Raw genomic sequence first — 21,011 nt, forward strand, 5'->3', positions numbered from 1 at the left:
GAACATAATACCTCACCACAAATCACAGCCAAAGCAGTATACCCAAAGAAGTCCATACAAATCAACTGGGAAAACATTCCCACTTCCACTTCTTGGCCGACTCAACCCCATTTTTTTCAATCCATAACCAGGTGCTGGCAAGCCTTTTGACCCAATGTGGCCCAGGGTCAGCTCTGTTTTGTTATCTTCACCTCTCTGCCGCTGACCTGTCTTGACACAAGGAAGGCAAGAGCCAACAACTAAGCTGTTTTATAGCATACAGATGGTTTTATTGCTATCTGTGGTATGCATAGTCTGTCAGGGTCTGCAGTAAAGGCAGCGGACACATCTGTGCTCTGCTGCAGCCTCCAAGGGTGCAGTCACACTCACTGTTAACACACCCATTCTTCTGAGGCTCTGTTACTATCAATCTCTCCGAGAGTAGGAGATCCCACATCTCATAAGCCAGCTGACTGTAGTTGAGAGCTTCTTCTACCACTTTGTGTCTCCACTAAAACCCCAGACTCTGCCAGAAATCCCAAACATACTCCAAGTAGAACCCTGAGTTGGATTCTGCTACGTACTTTGCCTTTTCCTGGGAGAGGGAAACTTGAGGTGTGGCTCTGTACAGTTGCCAACAGCAAACCCTCACTTGACTTTTACTGATCTCTACTTGGGGGAAGCAGACATGAACCCTCATATACAATTTCCACTTCTCTGAGGTGACGTCATTCCTGGAGGGAAAAAAATGCTGGCTGGTCCTATGGTATGACATGTGTCACTCACATACTTCAGCTATGATGCACATGACATCAGAGTTACTGGGTAACTACATTCGTCACTGACTTTTCCTTCCGGTAGTCATCTCCTCCCCTAGGGTCACGAGGGGAGCAGGGTGATGAAGGAGGTGGGCATTTCTTGTCCTGGGAAGGGATGTTTAGAAGGAAGCTATGCACACTGTGCTGGGGTAGATGCTATTTATCAACAGATAATGTATTCAGTGACTGACGGTATATGCAACCTGCAAACACTGGATTCTAGGTTCAGTCCCTTAAAAGTGCTTCTCCTACGCCCATTCCAATATTCTCAGTTCTTTTCTGAGCCTCGTCATCTCCCATGAATCTCCCTGGGAGCAAAAATACCCAGTCCTTTATAATAGGAATTAATTTCCTTCAAATTTACTAACATGATTAGCATGGCTATTGAACAGCCACATTGCCCAAGTTACCAGACAAATAGGAGCCAAAGATTCATGAGTGGCAGGAGAAAAATCAAAATCAAAAAGAAGGTTAAAGGAAGCCAAGATATCCTAGGTTCACTTCTGCCTCTGATAAAACACTCTGTCAAAAAGACTTAGGGGAAATGAGGTTGATTTTATAATTTCAGGTTAGAACCTATCATTTTGGAGGAAGTCAAGGGAGGAATTCAAGCAGTTAGCCAAATCACATCCACAGTCAACCATAGAAATAAACCAATACAGGCCAGGTGGCGGTGGCGCATGCCTTTAATCCCAGCACTCGGGAGGCAGAGGCAGACGGATCTCTATGAGTTCGAGGCTGGGCTGGATCGACAGCCTCCAAAACAATACAGAGAAACCCTGTCTCATAAAAAAACAAAACAAAAAAACAAACAAACAAAAAAAGAAATAAACCAATACAGTCTTAACACCTGCTTGCTTACTAGTTTTCTTCACCCAGTAAGATTCAGGGCCCAGCCTAGGGAATGATGCCACCAATAGTGGGATGGTCTTCTTACATCAATTAACATTCAAAACAACCCCACAGATATATGCACAGGCCAACTTGATCTAAATAATTCCCCAGTAAGACCCTTTTTTCAGGAGACTGTCAAATTGACAATGAAAGCGACACAGCATCAGGTGACTGTTTGTCCCAACTACTTGTGTTATGGGGACGCTGAAAGGCTCAACCAAGGTGACAGCCCCCTGCTAGTGTCAGAGTTAGAATAGAATTAGCTCTTCTTTCTTTCCACGCAGCTCTCTCAACTTCATATCCTGGTTCCATTCCCTTCAAGCACATTCCCTCATCCTCCATTTCTCGGAAAGAGAAACAGTCAACAGTGGGTCACAAAGGTCGAGTCTCATAACTGTGTCCTAGAGAGGGCAATAGAGTATCTGCCAACATGCATCCCGTCTCTGTTTATTAATATAGATAGTGACATTTTCTATATACATTCAAACCACAGTTCCCCTAATGCATCATTTCTGCTCCCAGGAAGCACCAGGTACTCATTTCCCCCTGCTTCAACAACTCCTAATCGCACACACCATCCAGGTCCCAGCTTCTCTGATGCTGTCAGAGCAGTTGCACTACAGAGGATAAGGACAGGAAGTTCTTTCTCAGACAATGTCCATAACTAAACCTTCCTCATTAACATGTCCGCCAGCCAGCTTTGTTCCAGAAAAAAAATACCTCCGTCTACACAAAGATTAAGAGCATGTAATGCTGTGCAGTTACTTGGTCCCCCCCTAGACAGCCCTAGCCTACAGTGGCTCTCACCTAATTCTACCTAGAGTGATGCCAGAGAGTGGGTGATGACCACAGGAGAATGTAAGGTAGAAAGCTGGCCCGCATCATAGTGGAGCCTAGAACCGAGCAGAACCCAGCTATGGGGAGGCATCCTTTGGCTCCTGTGAACTCCTAAAGGCATGTATATTCTCCTGGGTTACCCAGCCCAAAGGACCCCCACTTCCCATGTGTGCTGTGTCTGTGTTGCCCTAAGTCGGTGCAAATGAAAACGAAAGTAAACAAAACGTAGAAGTAGACTTGTGAATTCCAAGAAACACACATGGGAAAAATGTGAACCAGAGCAGTAAGGGGCTGGAGAGTGATCTCAGATGTATTTATCTATAAAACTTTCTTGGGATGTCACTGCTCTGCTAGGGGCTGCCATCAGCTCTCCAGCACATGGTTAGGGCTTACTCCAGGGGACCTCTCCTCTTCCCTCCCAGACACGGCTCTTCGTTCTAGTCTCCATCCCACTGATAAGAACTCCACACTCTTCCCAGATGTCTTAGGGGTCCGTTGCTTCAGTTCTCTCCCAAGGACACTGTCAATGTTCCTTTATCTCTTGCCTCTGAGTTGCAATATTTCCAGATGCAGGAAGAAGGTCACTCCTATGTGATGGAGGGGCCATTACTGAATACATAAGAGGTCATGCCAGGCTTAGATTAGTCCTGTGGTCTCTCTTTATGATGTGTCCTGACTTTTACTTATTTATTTTTCATTGAAAAGGGGCCATGGTACATAGCGCAGGCTGAACTTGATCACGTGGCAATCCTCTGTCTCAGCCTTCTGTCTGTTAGGACAACAGGCACGAGCTACAGTGCCTGGATTTTGGACTTAATTAGAGCCAAACAGTATCAATAATAATAAAGGACACCTTAAATAAACTAGACAGCTCTTACCAGAGCCTGTACCCTTCTGTGGGAGAATGCTGAGTGGAGTTTAGCATATTGTACTACCACTAACCTGAAACTGTACAATAATGGTCTGAACTATGTGGTGCCGTGGGACACCAGAGTAGAAATGGCCTCTTCTGTTGCAAGAGTGTGAAGAGTGTGTGTGCTCTCATAGAAGCCAGAGGTCAATGTAAGGTATCATCCTTGGCCCTGTCTTACCTTATTTTTTGAGACACGATCTCTCCCTCAACCTAGAGTTTGTTGATTCAGCTAAACTGGCTGGCCAGTGAGCCATAAGGATTTACTTGTTCCTACCCAGAACCCCACCCCTGGCCCCCAGACAGGGTTGAGGGTGCCCAGCAGGGTGCCTGGCTTTCATGTTGTGGGTGGGTGTTGTGGATCAAAAACCATTTCACTCACCCAGCCATTTTCCCAGCCTCTCATTGGCAGGGCTTAAAGCAAACAGAGAAACCTGTTCCCACTGCCTCTTTGTTTCTGAAATTTTATTTTCGGAAACAAGTGGATTTAAATGAAAGAACAGCTTGTCCTATGACTCCGTAGTTTTGAAGGACTGGCATGTTCTATTCTCAGTGGGTTGCATATTAGTGTGAATTAGTGTAGGTCCAGAATCAATTCTATATGAAAGAGCATTAGCAGAGTTTAGAGAGAAGCGAGCAGGTCAGGAGGTGGGATTTCCAAACAGATTTTTTAAAAGTGCCTGAGGGCTGCATGGCGTTTGCACATAAACTCCTCCCCTTCCTGCTAACTCTCTCAGTCACACATGCTGGCTGTTCTGTAACTGACTCTGATTTTCAAACTGGCCACTGCACAGCCCCCTCCTCACTCTCGGCAGCTGACTTGAGAAAAGTGAATTAAACAGAACAGTCCCTTGTTGCTCCACTTGGGTCTCTATGTTTCTGCTTTCCCTATTTTTTAGGACAATAAAGGCATACTCCTGCTTTCCTCCTGGCCTGCCTCCTCCTCCACAGTCTGGGTCTCATTCCCTCTTTCTCTCTAGGCACTAGGATCAGTCCCTCCAGTATGTTCTAGAATGGTGCTAAAGACTCTCTCTTCCTTTGATACAAGTTCTTTCCTCTCCCCTGACTCACTGAAACACTCCTCTGCTCTGGTCACAGCTACCCCTAACCAGAGTCAGGTAAGTAGATTTTTCTCCTACCTCTTCTCTGGCTCCATTGTCAGTCACAAAAAAGAAAAAGTAAGGGCTAAGGAGCTAGCTCAGTTGGTGGAGCCTAGTATATTAGTCAGGGTTCTCTAGAGTGACAGGACTTATAGGATGAATCTATATATATATATGTATATATATATATGTATGTATATATATGCATATATATCTGTATTATATATAATGAATCTCCCTCTCAAATTATATATATATATACACACACACACACACACATATATATATATATATATATATATATAGAGAGAGAGAGAGAGAGAGAGAATGGGGATTTATTAGTATGACTTATAGACTACAGTCCAGTTAATCCAACAATGGCTGATTATGTATGGAAAGTCCAAAAATCGAGTAGTTTCTCAGTCCACAAGCCTGGATGTCTCAGCTATTCTTCAAATATATGCTGGAATCCCACAGAAGTAGGTTCTCATTCTAGTGAAGGAATCGATGTGAGGACAGGCAGGTAAAAAGCAATACTTCTTCTGTGCCCTTATATAGGCTTCCCGCAGAAGGTGTGGCCCAGATTAAAGTCATATGTCTTCCCACTTCAAGATCCGGGTTAGGGTTAGAAGTTGATCTTCCTACTTTAATTAAGCAAATAATCCTTCACTGGCGTGTGCTCCATTTGGAAATTTACTTCATCGCAGATGTATTCAAGTTGACAAGCAAGAGAAATCATCACATCTAACAGGTATAAAGCCATAGGTTCAATCCCCAGCACCACAGACCAAAAGTGGAGGTATACACCTGTTAGCCCAGCACTTGAGATGGAGAGACATGAGAATTAGAAGTTAAAGGTCACCTTTGGCTACATAGCACCTCAAGACCAGCCTGGGATGCAGGAGAGTTTGTATAGAAAATGAAAAGGAGGAGCTAGGAAGAAAGACTTATTTGAAAGCAAGTGTGTGGACCAAAATTTGGATCTCCAGAATCCATGTAAATGCAGGCTGTGCATGGTGGCCTGCCTGTAATTTTGTCCTGTGAAAGTGGAGATGTGGGGGGGGGGCAGTCCTAGATCTAGTTGGCTAATTTGCTAATCTATGCCTGAGTTGTCTTTTGACCTTCACATGTTGTGGCATGCATGGATACATACACACACATATACATATATACACTCATACATATGTGGAGGATATAAGAAGAGGAAAGAAAAGGTGCTTCAAGATGCTTAGTAAGTATTAAAAATAAAACAGTAGGTTCCCAAGTAATGCCTTAAAAGAGATGAATGAGCTCATCACAGGCACACTTTCTTTTACCTCATCAGTTTTCTGCCGACCAGGACACCTGCTGTTAGCATGATTCAGTACATTCAAAAGCAATGTCAGGGTATGATTTGGTTGCTAACTATCTTAGTTACTTTGTTGTTGCTGTGATAATATACACTGACAAAAGCAAGTTAAGTAAGCAAGGGTTTCTTCTGGTTCACAGAGTGAAGAACAGTCCCTCACGATGGAGAAGTCAAGGCAGCAGTTAGAAGCAGCTGGTCACATTGTGTCTCCAGTCAGGAAGCAGAGAACAAACAATGCTTACACTCAGCTTGCCTTCTCCTTTATACATAGTCCAGAATCCTACCCAAGGGAATGGTGTCACCCACAGAAAGCAGACTTTCTATTAATCTAATAAAGACAATCCTTCATAAGTGTGTTCAGAAGCCCATATTGAGATTAACCATCACAATAACATATCCACATTAACACCCCAATCAAACCCCTATTACTAGATGTATGACCAACTCTACATACACAACCATGTAAAATTGTTTCGGGGGAAAGATCAAACCATAAGTTTTCCAAAATATACATTCAAGGGTAGCAATAACAAGTCAACATAGCCTTCTAGTCAACCCTGGAAGGGTTACCCAGTAGTTACAATTGCCACCCCACCCCTCTACCAAGGCTTGTCTCCAGGACCTCTGGCTTTGCGTTCTACAAGCATGGCCTATAATAATACAACTCTCAATTCCACTGGGGATGCTATACTCCTTTCAAAAGCTGTTTCAAGAATGCATTACATGCCAGGCACTGTGAAGATGTTTGCCAGAGACAGAAATATGGAAAGGATTGGCTAGTTATCACTCATATCTGTGAAGAACAGCAATAGCTCTGAAATTCAGTCATGAAAAGAAGCCAAAAATAGGCTGACTGAGGAGAAACCCAAAGTTAGGGGTAGCAGAGATAGAAATGGAACACGAAGCACAAATGAGAACCAAATTTTCTGATGTTTGACTCTTTGTGCTTCTTTAAAGGCCTAGAGATTGAGGAAGTGTAAAAACTGAGAATCCGTGAGTGTGCCTTGGGGGAACTGGTTAGGGAGGTCCTCGTTGTGAGGACCCTATTTTTTTATTACCTCCTGTGAATCATTTAAAATAGAATGTGAGGACACATAATTTCCAGGCTCTACACATGTTAGTAACTCTCTCATGTTCAGAATAGCTTGTTGGTTTTCAAACTGGGGAAAGGCATTGGTCGCTAGTAACTTGCCTATAAATCAACTGAATCCGTTGCCTCCCCAGACTGAAGCCAAGGTTATGCCATTGCTTACATGGGTGTGGCACACAGATATGGTGCCTTTTTTTTGGAGTCCTCTGATGACTTTGCCATTGCCCTACTAATCAAGCTGGTGAACATGAGGGTGAATTGCCCTGACCCTGTGTTTTTCAAGCAGGGTAAGAAGTTAAGGGGAATGGTGTTTGGGATGGCTGTCACTGCTCTTTGAAATGACCTAGCATTGTGCAAACTGATGCCTTGCCCTGTGGAGATTTCCCATCCAGCCACAGTTCTGATGACCTACCCCAACACAAGGAAGGGCCTGGGTTTCCCAGTTCTAGACTTTTCCTAATCACATTGCCTTTGATTTATCAGTATTTGCCTCTCAGGACCATGAAGCTATTTTTGGAGTTGAAAGTTAGTACACAAAACACAGCTACAGATCAACATTTCATGACTATTTCTCAACACACCTCCAGCTTGTCTCATCTGACCTGGAATGGTAAAGTCATTCATATTTTTAGTCTTTTCACACATGAAGGTGGACGGTGTGTGTGTGTGCGCGCGTGTGTGTGTGTGTGTGTGTGTGTGTGTGTGTGTGTGTGTGTGTGTACCTGGATCTCATACACACTCAAACTTCACATTGCAGGTGAAGTAAAGGAGGCAGCAGAGCATGGAGGATTTTAGCGTATTCAACAACCAGACCAAATTCTCCTCTTTTCATTGAGTTATCCTTCCCCACAGCCCCCCAAGTGCTAGGGATTTAACCCATGGACACACATATGTTAGGCAAATTCTTCAGCACAGTTACATCCTCTATGACACTCCCTTATTTTATTTGAAAATATCATTTTCTTGACTAATTATCTAAACTGAAAATCATTAACCAAGAAGGAAAACATGATTGATCTAGTGAGATAGTTAAGTATGAACTAAAATTTGTTCATATTTTAAACACAAACAAAAAGTCTTATGGTCACAGAGTAATGACACTGAAGTGACTCCTGCCCAGTGTCTTTGTCATTCCAGCCACCACACAAACATAGCAAGCTGCTGTTTTCTGAAAGAGCCACACGTAGCCTACACTGGCCTTGAACACACTATATAGCCAGAGATAACCTTGGACTTCTAATCTTCCTGCCTCTGCTCCCCAGTGGTGGGATGTGGACCACTGTGCAGGGTTTATTCGATGTTGGGGTGGAGCCCGTGTTTGGCTCACGTTAAGAAAGCACTGTACCAGCTGAGCCATGTCCATAGCCCCACAGCTTGCTTTTTAAATCTCCATGTCAAATGAGGATCTATGTCATTTGTCTAGCGGAGTCTACTGTCTTTTAAATTAAATAGTTAGTACTTGCGTTTACTTATGAGTTTGGTTTGTATATGTAGACAGCATTTCTATAGGAGGAACTTCCAATTTCCTGAACTTGGAGTTAAAGGCAGTGTTGTGAGCTACTGGATATGGGTCAGTGTCCTCTAGGGAGGCAGTTAGTGCTGTTAACGGCTGAGCCGTCTCTGTAACGCGCAGCACGGTAGGATTAAAAACAACAGAGTAGCTGAGTCTTTCTGTACCTGGAGCCATTATATGAATAAAGTTGTCTGAATTAATCCCAGTGTTGAAAAATCCTTTTTCTTCCCTTGAGACAAGGTCTCACTGTGGAGCCCTGGATGGCCTGAAATATGCTATGTAGACCAGGCTAACCACAAACTCACAGAAATTCTCCTGCCTCTGCCTCTGCCTCTGCCTTGAGTATTGGGAGTAAAGACATACACCACCACCCTCAGCCAGAATATACTTTAAGCAAAAAGACACACATACAATAACCAGAACCTTAGGGAATGTTGAAGAACTCACTGATTCGAGCAGTTCTTCAGAACTTGGAATACCAAAGGCTTTGTTTGCTTTTAGCATCCTTGAGAAATGACGCCATGTGTTTATCACCTTTTTTCAGACTCTGGATCATTTTTTATTGCTTTTAGATACTCTGTAGGCATTTCACTCTTACTACATGCAGCCTGCCCTTCCCACTCTGGTGTCACCAAGCCTACATGAGCTCTTCACAGGAGTGGAGGGAACTACTTTCAAGGACACCTGGTGGTCTTCGTTAGTGTCCTTCTTGTGAACATGGAGCAGTCCTTTCGGGACACATATCAAAGGTGGGTGGAGGATAGGCTTGTTAACAACTAGTAGAAATGGAGAGAGCTCACAGTACAGGAAGGCCACATGAATCCTGAGAGTCACAGGGGTCTACCCCTTTCTCCTGAAGAAACTAATCCTGCCTCTTTCTGTCCCCAAGTATCCCAGTTCCCCCTGACTGTCCCCATCTGGAAACATCTTCCTAACTAAGAGGAAGGAAAGCATCACAATTTTCAGTTCCAAGACCGGGTCACCTTTTTAAAAAGTGTGGTATGCAGTGCCTGGAGGTAAACAAGCTTTGGCTCGGCCTGACCCCGAAGGAAGGAAACAGGAAATCTTGCTGGGGAACAGGGGTGAAGTAACCCACGGGGACAGGCTGTTTCTTACCTCCTGACCCGGTCTCTAATCATGAATATGGAATGACTGCCCCAGCACAGAAGCCAGAGCCTCTGGCAACATTTGCACACCTCACTTAAGTTCAAACGGACTTTATGTAAGAAAACAGACCACTCATTAGGAGTTGCAATTGCCTATACAGACCTGCACAAGATCAAGCTAGGAAGCATTCTAGCATGGAGGGGAAAAGAACTCGCAGCCCCCCCACACACACACCTCGCCCTCCCCCTGCCCTCGCCACAGCCAGCTGATGGCTTCTGAGGAAGGGAGAGACAGTTTTCTTTGAGGGTGTGGTTCCTGGTAGTTAGACCATGCTCCAGTGGATGGTTCCACCCGTGAGTATTAAAGGCAGCACAAAATGGACTGAAAAACAATGAAAAGAGGATCCGAAGGTGGGATAGGTAGGAGAGTGTGGGTAGATATGGGCGGAGTTAGGCAAGAGGAATGGGGTTGGATATAACTCAAATGCGTTGCACATATATATGAATTTCTCAAAAAATTAATAAAAATATTTACATATAAAAGATTAAGAAGCAGCACCAATGGTTGCTACTGCCCTTGTTTGCCATGCCAATCACAGTGTTATGTCTTCATAGACCCCCAGGTCCTGAGGAAGGACCATGCACATCCTCAGTTTACAGCTGAGAAACCTCAGCAAGTAAGTGGTAAGGGCAAAACCCTGAACTGCCTCCTATCCAAGCAGGTGAAGTCAGCTATGGCTAAATTCTCTCATGTGTCTAGCACCAGTAGATACCAGAACACCAGCCCTTGGTGTACCTTCAGGTTCACTGATGCTTTCTGGGCTGGGGACCTTGTTTGGAGTGAGCAAAGAGCAGAAGCTTTTGCAACACGATTAGACAGGAAAGCAAAGGTCTGAGAGACTCAGAAAGGCACTGGGGCATCTAGATGCCATCTCCCAGTCCTTCCTTCCACATCTGCCTGGAGCACTAGCTCCCTTCAAGATCTGTACACGAGACACCGGCCCAGAACCCAAGGAGAAGCTGTAACTATAGCAACAAAAGAGTACTGGTTCACCTCAGCTTCCCCTCCAGGTCCAGTTCTACATCACCGTCTACATCCTCAAGGAAGGCATTGCTGCAGAACAGGGATGTAGCAACTCTCAGCCACAGGCTACCCTGTTCCCTGCTGACCCTGGGGAGTATAAGGAAGCATCCCAGAGGGAGATACTGCGGAACCTATTTCCCTTCTCTCTGTCCAGGCTGCAGTTCAGGAAGTGATTCCCCTCAGCTTCTGATCCAGAGAGAGCCATTTGCCCACAGCCACAGATCTTGCCAAATTCTTGTAACGGCTCTCCCACCTTCTGGCCACCTTTTGCCCAAGGGGAAGCAACTGTGTGGGCAGTTTTCCATGCTTCAAGTCACCTGTAGAGTTAGCTGCCTTGCCTCTTTCATTAACTTGTCAGAGTGACATTTTTTTTTCCTATAAAATCTTGACTGAAAGAACCAATGCAGACAAGTAAACAGGTAATTTCTGTAATTTGTTGAGCAAAAAAAAAATGTTGTGAAGATAACAGAGGTGTGTGAGTGTGTGCATCTGAGGGTTAGTGGTGGTGGCATGGACCTCTCTTTCTTCCCCTTTATGAAATCCTCTGCCTCTAACTCCCCCATGCTAATTCAGGTGACTTTGTTGTTTTGCTCTTGTTCGTTGTTTCTAAGCCAAGTTCTCCTACATGTAAGGCTGGCCTTGAACTTGTTATGTAGCCACGAATGACCTTGACTTTCTGATCCTCCCATTTCTACCTCCTAAGGGCTGGGATTTCAGGCATGAGTTCCTATGACTGGTGCTACTCGAATTTTCTTAACGACATTAAGCAGTTTTACTCATCAAAGTGTGGGCTTCCCAATGTGTGTCTTGGGAAAGGCCCTCTAGGACTGACTGTTCTACTTCCAATGTAATAGTAAGCACCTTGAGAACCAGAAAGGCTTCCTATCAAGAGTTGCTTTGAGAAAACACGATTTCTCATTGATGCATGTTTGGGAAACATGGACACTTTTAAACCTCGAAAGCCCGTGAAACCAGTTTCAACATTTACCATGTAAATTCTTTGTTAGCCAAATGACAACATTCTGGTAGCTTTGGAAGCTGCACCCCCTTGTGCATTTGGGTCAGAGGACAAGTTTTGGGATTTGGTTGTCTCCTTCACCATGCCAAGGCAGGCTTGACAGCAAGTGTCTTTACCTACTGAGCCATCTTGACAACTCCTACACTCCCTTTTAAATCTTAAATACAGAAAATTTTAGTTGTTCTTCTATGGCATCTGCGTTCCTAACCTGTAGCTGAGAGACTCTGGAGGGTTTTAGCTTCACCCCTACCCTAACTCCTGTAAACCAAGGTGGGGAGGTGGGTTAGGAACACACACAGAGTCCTCCCCATCCATCATTCCAATCCTTCCTTGTCAATGATCTTGGTTTCCTAGCTCTTCCTGCCTTATCTACCCAGGAGGAAATGACAGCCCTTAGGATATATTTTGTCTTTGCTAGCAGACTGCTCACAGAGACAAGACACAGACCTCCTATTGTCACACCCATGGTCCATTCCACAAAGCCTCAGTTTCAAACTCTTCTGGTTTGTAGGAAGTTGTCTGAACAGGGCAGCATGAAAGCCCTCCAAAGGGGCAAATTGCCTGATTCAAGTGTTTGCTCTGAGCAACAACTGACTTCTTACTCTGCAAACTGAGGTTTCAAAGGACCAATTCTTAAAATTCCAAAGAACCCTGGAAGTCACCATATTTTGACCCCTTGCAGACCAAAATGAACTAGAATATCAGAAATATCTGGATCTGGTTTTTATTAAATTACAGAAATGTTTTAAAATAAAACAGGCATTGATAGTAAAGAAGAGATTTACTGACCTTCCTCTGAGGACATTTCTAATTTTAATGTAACCTAAGAATGATCCAAGTGATTTTGGCAAAAAGTTCCTGCCTTCACACTCAAGAGACTGAGCTGGGACGGCAGAACAGTGGTTCTAGCGTGTGTGTGTCACAAGCTGGATCCTATCAGACAGTGTCTGGGCCACCTGTGATCTGGTTACAAACTCCTAGGGCCCACCCCAAACTCTAGAACCTAAAACTAGCAGCGGGGCTTGATAACTAGACTTCTACCAAGTTCCATGGTGGTTCCAGGGCACACTGAAATTTAATGGTTATGGAAGAGATAGGACTGCCATATTCTACAGCTTCTCACTCTGAAAAGATATTGATGATGCTTCGATCCCAGCCTTGGCTGAGTTGACCAGAGCTTCCCACGGCCTTTAGAAAAACACTGACTGGGAGAGGTGCTCTTGAATCAAGCCATGGAGTATCTCTCCTACTCCCCCTGACACACATGCGCATGTGCACTGATCTCTGGCTAATACCCTTAGTAATTAGAACTTCTGTTTCCTCGTCCAGCCTTGCCTCTTCCTTCGCTTTACCCACCTTACCCAGTTTTATTGAGACACAACTGACAAGAGTTAAACAGTTGTTTGTGATGTGCAAAACGATGATTTTATACATGAATCCCTCCTTCCTTCCCTCTTACCCAAGAGCCCTGCAGCCAATGTGTTCTCCAGACCTGAAAATGGCCAGGGCCTCTGTTGCTTTTCCCCTGTCCTTCACGGGCCAGTTCAAGGTCGTTGCTGCAGGAATCCTCTCCAGATGCAAGCACACCCTGACTTCCTTCTGTCAGAGCACTGACTGAGCTGTCTTGCCAAAGGTCTATTTTTAGGCTCTCCGTCTTCCGGAGGTATTCCGACCCTGTCAGTGTTTGCCTATGTTTCAACCCAGCACCTGTGCTATGTGGTTCAGAGAAGGAGACACTCATTCTCGTGGATGACCCTTGAGGAGGCATATTATTAGAGTCCTAGAAGAAGGGAGAGCTTGGCCTGTGGGGCCATGCTGCTGGAGTAAAAGCCTTAGCTCTACCACTTACTGACTAAGGAGGCCTGGCAAGTCATTTAACCTCCCCAGTCCTGTTACCTCGCAAGTGAAATGGAGACGGTAGTGTAGTTGTCTCATCTTAAGTGGCATTATCCACCGGAAGTGCTCAGAGCTGAGCCCGGTAAGGGTGAGGGCCTTGAAGCTGGCGGGGAAAGATCCAGAAGGCCATAAAATGCTTCTTTGCTTGCACATCACCACACGAACTGTCAGAGTCACATTCTTTATCCCTTCCTCTCCCTCCTCCTCTGTCTCTCCAAATCGTCCTACTTCTTTCTAGGCTGCTAATACTTCTCCTTTCTCCCCTTTCTGTGATACACTGCATTGCAAGCCCACAGCTAAGACCCCTACACACATAAGCATCATAAAATACTAGCGTGTATCTCCATGGATACGTGAGTATATCCATTTACAGATGTTGACATTTGATGGGTTAGGTTTTTTAGACCAAAATGAAACCAACCAATCTCAAATCAACTGGAACTATTAGCCAAATTATTAACGAAGGGAGTGCATGCCTTAATTTTGAAGTTTAATCTAGCATAATAAATAAGTAAGGGTATCATTAGAATTATCATTTATGAAAGTATTTACTTAACAGGGGCTCTAAGTAAAACAACTCTCTAATTGTAAATTTTTAAGTCGTCTGTGTGATTTAAACGTGTAGGCAGAGGACTGCATTACTGAGGATAATTTACAGACAGCATGTAGTATGTTATAGATGCTCTTTTTAAGTTACTGATATCTTTGAGTACCCAGCTGCAATCTCTGTTCACAGCCAGGTTATATTAGTAGACTAGTTGGATTTAATTTTATTTTCTAATTATGCATACATGGATGTGTGTCTTTCTACGAATATGTGCACATGAGTACAGGCTCCTCATAAGGCCAGAACAGGGCATCAGATCCCTGGAGCTGGAGTTACCCGGAGTGGAAGCCTCCAGATGTGGATGCTGGGAACTCAGCTTAGGTGCTCTTCAAGAGCCTTATGTGGTCCTAACTGCTGATCCACCTCTCTATCCTCCTTCATTCTTTTGTTACTTAGTTTATTTTTGAGACAAAGTCACACTAAATAGCCCAGGATAGTCTCCAACTCACTATGTAGTACAGGTTGGCCTCCTCCGTTTTCATGCTCCTTCTCCAAGTGCTCAGACTACAAACCTGTACCACCACATCTGGCTTTAGTTAGACATTTACCTTTTTTTTTTTTTTACATCCTACCCTTTTATGAGTAAGGACATTTACATCAGGGAATAGTATTTACTCACTGGCTAAACAGAGTTGAGTACCTACTTTGCGTGGAACATTTTCTTTTTTTCTCTTTTCATTCTTTAACTCTCCCTCATATTAGCAATCAAACCTGGGGCTTTACACAAGCTATAAGCATGGATTCTACCACCAAGTTATGACCACAGCCCAGAACACTGTCTTAATGCTTAAAGAGGGAACTTGTCCACAGTTGATGGGTTTCTCAAGATTACAGACTTTTCTGTTGGTGGAGGTGTTGATGCTTTCATTGGTGATTCTTGTCTCTTCTTGGGGACAGACAGTCTCATCACAAGACTATACTGAGCACTTTTGACAAAACTTTTTATGTGCTATAGTCAGACTTTTTCACTGGAACTGTTGCCTCCCCGATAATGACACAGAGACTTATTATTAGTTATGAAAGCTTGGCCAATAGCTTAGGCTTGTTTCTAACTAGCTCTTATAACTTAAAGTAACCCATTTCTACTACTTTACTTTCTGCTTCGTGGCATTATCACCTTACCTCCGTATAACCCATCCTGCTTGCTGTGAGTCTCCTGGCATCTCTGTCTTCTTCTTTCCAGCATCCTCTCTGCCACCAAAATCCTGCCCAGCTATTGGCCATTCAGCTTTTTACTAAATAGTCAGGGTGACACCTCTTCGAAGTGTACAAAAAGATTATTCCATAGCAACGTACTATATCATTTAATTTTCACACTATTGCATAAATTATGTAACTATTTCAGTGACAGGCCTAGTCTCCAAAACTAAGGTAGGGAGAGATGGAGGAGGACACCCAGTATCAAACTCTGAATTCCACACACATGCACGCGCGTACACGTGCACACACACACACACACACGCACACGCATACTTATACACACATGAGCATGCATGCAAATAAATGCTGCAAAAAGATTCCGTTTATTAAAACCAACAACAGTGCACATACTTTCTGCTGATAGCCAACAGAGACGGTGGGATCCCATCTACAACCCAAAGCTGGAGAAGCCTGCCTCCTCTCAGATGGGTCTCCATTCTTTTGACTCCTAGGAGAAAGGAGCTCAGACAGCTAGCTGCTTTACTCTCTCCAGGATCACCATGGTTCTCCCTCAGACAACCTCTGCAAACCACTTGCTGGGCTTTGAAAGGAGAGTAAACAAGAGGAGGATGCATGCTCAAACGCTCTCCTAATGAAAATTAAAACAGCATGATAGCCACATTGTCAGTCACTCCTATATAAACAACATGGGGACTCAGGGAGGAAATGACCAGAATTGCCATCTTGATTACAGCTGGGGACAGGGGGCTGTTTCAAACCTTCCTTTTGAGCACAAAGTGTGTCTGTGCGCATGTGTATAGATGAAGGCAGAGGCACATGGGTGCTCGCTGTCTTGGTACTTAGAGAATTCTGGACAGTGTTTCTAGAGAACACAGAAGAGTCTCAGGCAAGACGCGGACTCGAGGTCTTCTTCTAATCCTTCCTGTCCATAGTCCAGACAATTGTCTGACTTCTTGGCACCCTCATCATGCGTGAAAGTGTGTGCCTGCACATATGTCGTTTGCTCTACAATTTTATAGAACTTCTACATCTCCTTTGTGCTTAACAGTGTTGTAGAAGTATGTTCCAGTAAATCACTGTTGCCATTGAAAAGGTCTTTCAACTTGTCCTGCCTCTGCTTTAGTCAATAAGGTGTGGAACTCAACTATTATCTGAGAAAGAGCTGACACTGAATTAGCATTTTAATACAAATGCATATTATGTAACAAAGGTAGTAGTTTTATCAGTTCTAAAGATGTGGTGCGTGAATATACCTGTGAATGAAAATTTGTCTTCTGAAATGTATTACACATTGTTTCCTCTCCATTGACACATGGGTATGCACACACAAGCACATGGATACACATGTCTCGAGAACACACGTACGGCTGAAATGGACACTTTTTACTTTCCGGCTGTGTGTTTTCTTCAGCTGTGAGGAGCTACGGAGCACCAGCAGGAGGGGGTTAAGCGGGGACCTCTAGTAATGCCTCCACTTGCTCTCAGAGGCACAACAAAGAGAGGAAGTATGGCCTCTATGGAAGGAAATTCCCAGGCCTCACATGGACCTTCGCAACCTGCCCTGTGAACCCCTGAGGGGTGTCTGATAATAAACACTCAGCCAACAAAACAACCCAGAAAGGCATTTTTACCAGCATTCCTGTATCCTCACCACAGGAATAGACAACATTTCTCTGCATCTGAGGACCTGGAAGGGCCTGGGTAGCCACCTGCTGATAAGGCCCAGGGATCCTAGCTTCCACTGAGCTGCAGTTTCAACAGGCAGGCTCCCTTTGCTCCCTGAGTCTTTGATTGTGCTGGTGCTGGGTCTGGCTCTTGAAGCCCTGGAATTGGGACCACAGACAGACAGAGGACAGGGCAGGTGTGGAATGCTGCATGTAGGCCTGAGACCCACCTTTTCCTTTCCCATGAGACCCTCAGACATAAGCCAGGGGGCACTGATCCTTTAGACAATGCTGTAAAGACTCAGGAGTGTGCAGAGAGTGATTGAAATAGAATGGACAGTGAAGTAAGTTTTTGCTTTGATTTTAGAGTTTTGTGTGTGTGTGTGTGTGTGCGCGCTTGGCCCTCCCAAATGAGCATGCATGTAGTAGCCAGAGAGCAATTTTCCCATCACTCCTCAAGGCCATCCACCTTGCTTTTTGAGAAATAGTATTTCATTTGCTTGGAGTCCACCAAGTAGGCTAAGCTAGCTGGCCAGCAGGGCCTGGAAGACCTGCCTGACTTTGCCTTCCTAGCCCTAGGAACACACAGGCTACATCATTTCCATCTTTTTACAGGGCTTCTATGGACTGAACTCGTGCTCTCACACTTGCAAGGCAAGCACATCACTTGCTGAAGCTGTCAGCATAGTCACTTTTAGGAGGTTTTGAGAAAAGATCTCACCATGTAGCTCAGGGTATACTGGAACGCTGTCTGTAGCCCAAGCTGACTTTGAACTTGGAGAGACACTCCTGCCTAAGACTAACCTAGTGCTAAGGTTAGAAGTGTGAGTGTCATACCCAGTTTAAGTGGCATTCACGGCTTCTTTGCCTACGGTAGTGAGAAAAAAAACAGAAAAAAAGGTATTGGAAGCTGGTTGTTAAATACTTTCATAGGAATGACACAAGGAACTTTTAGCAAAGAATCATACTGTAAAAACTTAAGCAAAAGTCTAGTTAAGGTCTGATAATTTGCAATATGTTAGCTTATTTGTCTCCAAACTAATAAGATATGAGACCTTTTATATCTGTCTTGAAAATGAGTAAATCAAAGCCTATAATAATTACAAAAATCCTGGGTGATTCAGGGACCTGGTGTTTGCATTAGCAAGTACCTGTGCATGTGTGTTGGGGCTGTCTGTGTGCTCTTACACTTTTCTTTCTACTGTAACATGCTTTAAAGTCCCTTTGTTATTATACAGTTCAACCTGTCTCCTCAAATGTCATCCCTGTATCAAAACTCCATCAGCATCCAGCGTCTAGTCCTGGTAAAGGGTGTATCTTTTGCTGCAGACTTTTTTTTTCTTTTTGAGTTACCATCGCCGGTGTCTGAGATATTTTTAGATGAAGTAATCAGACCTGTCTCCCCGTTTGCATTTGCTCAGCTTGGAGGACGACCTCCATCTTGACCCCCTTTACTTGTACTGGGTTGACTGAAGGGGATGACAGCTTCCATGTTTCCCTCTAGGTGGGGTTAACAAGAGTCTGCTCTCAAGCCTCCTTCTGCCCTTTGTACTGCAACAATGGACGGAAACACAGCCTTGTTAGAGGAAATTCCCAGGGCCATGCTGTGGACGTTAGACAGTTGCTTTGCTATGCTGTGTAGCCAACGCACATCTAAAAATAAACACATCGGTCTGCAAGAGTTCTAGTACGTGGCCCTGCACTGTTGATTATATTTCAAAGGGAATTTTTTATGACACGGTTGTTTTTTAGAAAAGCCAACCTTGGTAAGCCTGCAGAATAAACTAGATTGTGCCTCTGTTTCTGCAGGACTAACTGCAGCAGCCCCCGTCAGTACTCTTTCAGTAGGGGACAGTTGCTGCTCTTTTTCCCTCCCCTGCCATCTCAGCGTGAGGCTGATTATAGGAAGCAAAGGCGTGCTGGAATGCAGCCCAGCATCCTTAGAAGGATGTGAGGGTCCTAAACAGACCTCAAGAGCAGCCAGTTCTCCCAAGTCTGTGGAGAATCGAACATTAGCCGAGAAGTTTAGACGGCCTGCATCCACATAAACTGATTCTCACACGTCTAGGAATCTCCCAGTTACCAGGTGGCAGAGGCTGTGATCAGTTTGGTCCTTTTAACAAGGAGGAAAGGTGGGCGGGAGGCTGGAGAACCTGACATTAGAGAAGGCAGCCCACCCCAGCCAGCCTGGAGGTCAGACACCTGATTCACGGCATCAGAGCAGCGTGGACATATTTTAGCTTCCATATGTCTCAGTCCATGTAGGAGTCCTGTTTCACAGTTAGAAAAGAAGCATGCGATATCTTTTTGATTCTATGTTGCCTGAAAATGTCTCCAAACATGGCAGTTTCCCACCAAATAAGAATGTGTTTGTAACACAAGGACCAAGCCAGAATCAAGTTCCAGAGTGACCCAAGAGTGGTTTGGGGTGAACTTTTCCCCTCCACGTTGTTCTCATTTCTTTTTTTTGCGCCGTTTTCCTGGAAGTCCGACTTAATGTATTGTTGCAAAGATCCTATTTTTAAGTTATTGCAGTCAAAAAATATGGCTAGCAAGTGAGAAGTCAGCTCACGTCACTCCAGGCTAAAGATTTTTTTTTTTCAGTACTTTATCTGGTGGCTCGGATTAGGGCACTGACATCATGAGATTCTCAAGAGAAGGAAGGGACCTTCCAGGTCATCGCTCAGACCCCACCCAGTCAGCCATCCCTTTGGGAACACCCTGGCCACTGGTCTCCTGGGGTGTTGGAATGCTTCCCAGGACAGGGTGTTCCCCGCCCCCGCAGGACAACTCACCCATTTTTAGACAATTCTGATGGTGGGTAAATCCTTCCGCAAATTGAGTTGGAATCTCCTACCCTATAATTTCTATCCCGCAATCTGGCGGCCTGCTCTTTTTTTTTTTTTTTTTCACACCAGAGACCTTTAAGTAATTGAAGGCAGCCTTCACAAGTTACAGTGGGTAGCTCTCCCTTCCTTCCATCTTCGCCTCTTTTAAGATCTGGGATAGTTCTTTTAGTCGGTGTGACTGGGTGTATTCACAGACTCGCACATACTAGAGGCCAGCCTCAGGGTGTCCCCTCTACTGCTCTCCACCTTAGCTTTAGAGACAGGGTCTCCTCACCTGAACCTGGAGCTCACTGTTAGGTTAGATGGGGGGGGGGCATCTCTGGAGAGTCACTTGTCTCTGTGCCTCCCCCTCCGCACAGAACTAAGATTACAGATGTGCACGGCCACACCTGGCTTTTGCAGGAGATAGCAATGCGAACGCAGGTTCTCAAGTCTGCAAGGAAAGCATTTTAGCCATTGAGCCACTGAGCTCCACTGGTACAGTTCAGCCAAGCAACTTGTTACATATGTTAGCGGATGAATCGTCTTTTCACCTTGTGCGCTGGTACATGTTTTCAGAAACAAAATCAGGATCTAGCAAGGTACAATTACTTATTTAAGGAAGTAACAACAAGGAATTTAAAACCAGCTTTGCCCCTTTTTACCCCACAGCTCCGATTAAAAAGCAAATAAATGTTCAGCTAGGTGATGGCGCCGCTTAACTGGAACCCCAGCACTTAGCGAGAGACAGGAGGTCCAAGAGTTCATTCAAGGTTCCTCCTTCCCTGTCTATGTATTAAGATGGGGGCCAGCCTGGGCAGCATGCAGCCCCATCTCCAGAAAGGATGGTGGAGGAAGGGAGAGGGGAGAGAGAGAGACACAGAGAGAGAGAGAGACAGAGATCGTATTATGTAAACTGATGTTTTAGACATTATGTATGGCCATTCGCTAGAACTCCCGCATCCCGGATAACAACCCTTTGTAGGACTGAAGCCACTGCTTACTGCTTACAGAGAGGACTGCAGATGTGAGTAGCTGCGGGGCTGTTGTACATAGGTGTAGTAAGTGAGAGGCAGAGCAGTGTGAGCAACAGGAAGCCAGGAAGAATTCTGGATGTCCTGGACATATTTATTCGGAAACTTGCAGTGGCAGAGGATC

At 44.7% G+C, this 21,011-nt stretch overlaps 1 protein-coding gene and 1 long non-coding RNA gene across 2 annotated transcripts in view; one reads left to right on the forward strand and one right to left on the reverse strand.

Moving 5' to 3' along the window:
- Positions 1-21,011, reverse strand: part of Adgrf5 (adhesion G protein-coupled receptor F5) — a 93,040-nt gene that overhangs the window by 68,986 nt on the left and 3,043 nt on the right. The gene's annotated exons all lie outside the window — the stretch shown is intronic.
- Positions 4,294-6,292, forward strand: LOC121133316. The gene is made up of 3 exons (XR_005870147.1): positions 4,294-4,556; positions 5,097-5,289; positions 6,027-6,292. It is a non-coding gene; the product is annotated as an uncharacterized LOC121133316 (long non-coding RNA).

The sequence above is a fragment of the Mesocricetus auratus genome, unplaced genomic scaffold (assembly GCF_017639785.1).
Source record: "Mesocricetus auratus isolate SY011 unplaced genomic scaffold, BCM_Maur_2.0 Super-Scaffold_100021, whole genome shotgun sequence".
NCBI classification, from domain to species: Eukaryota; Metazoa; Chordata; class Mammalia; order Rodentia; family Cricetidae; genus Mesocricetus; species Mesocricetus auratus.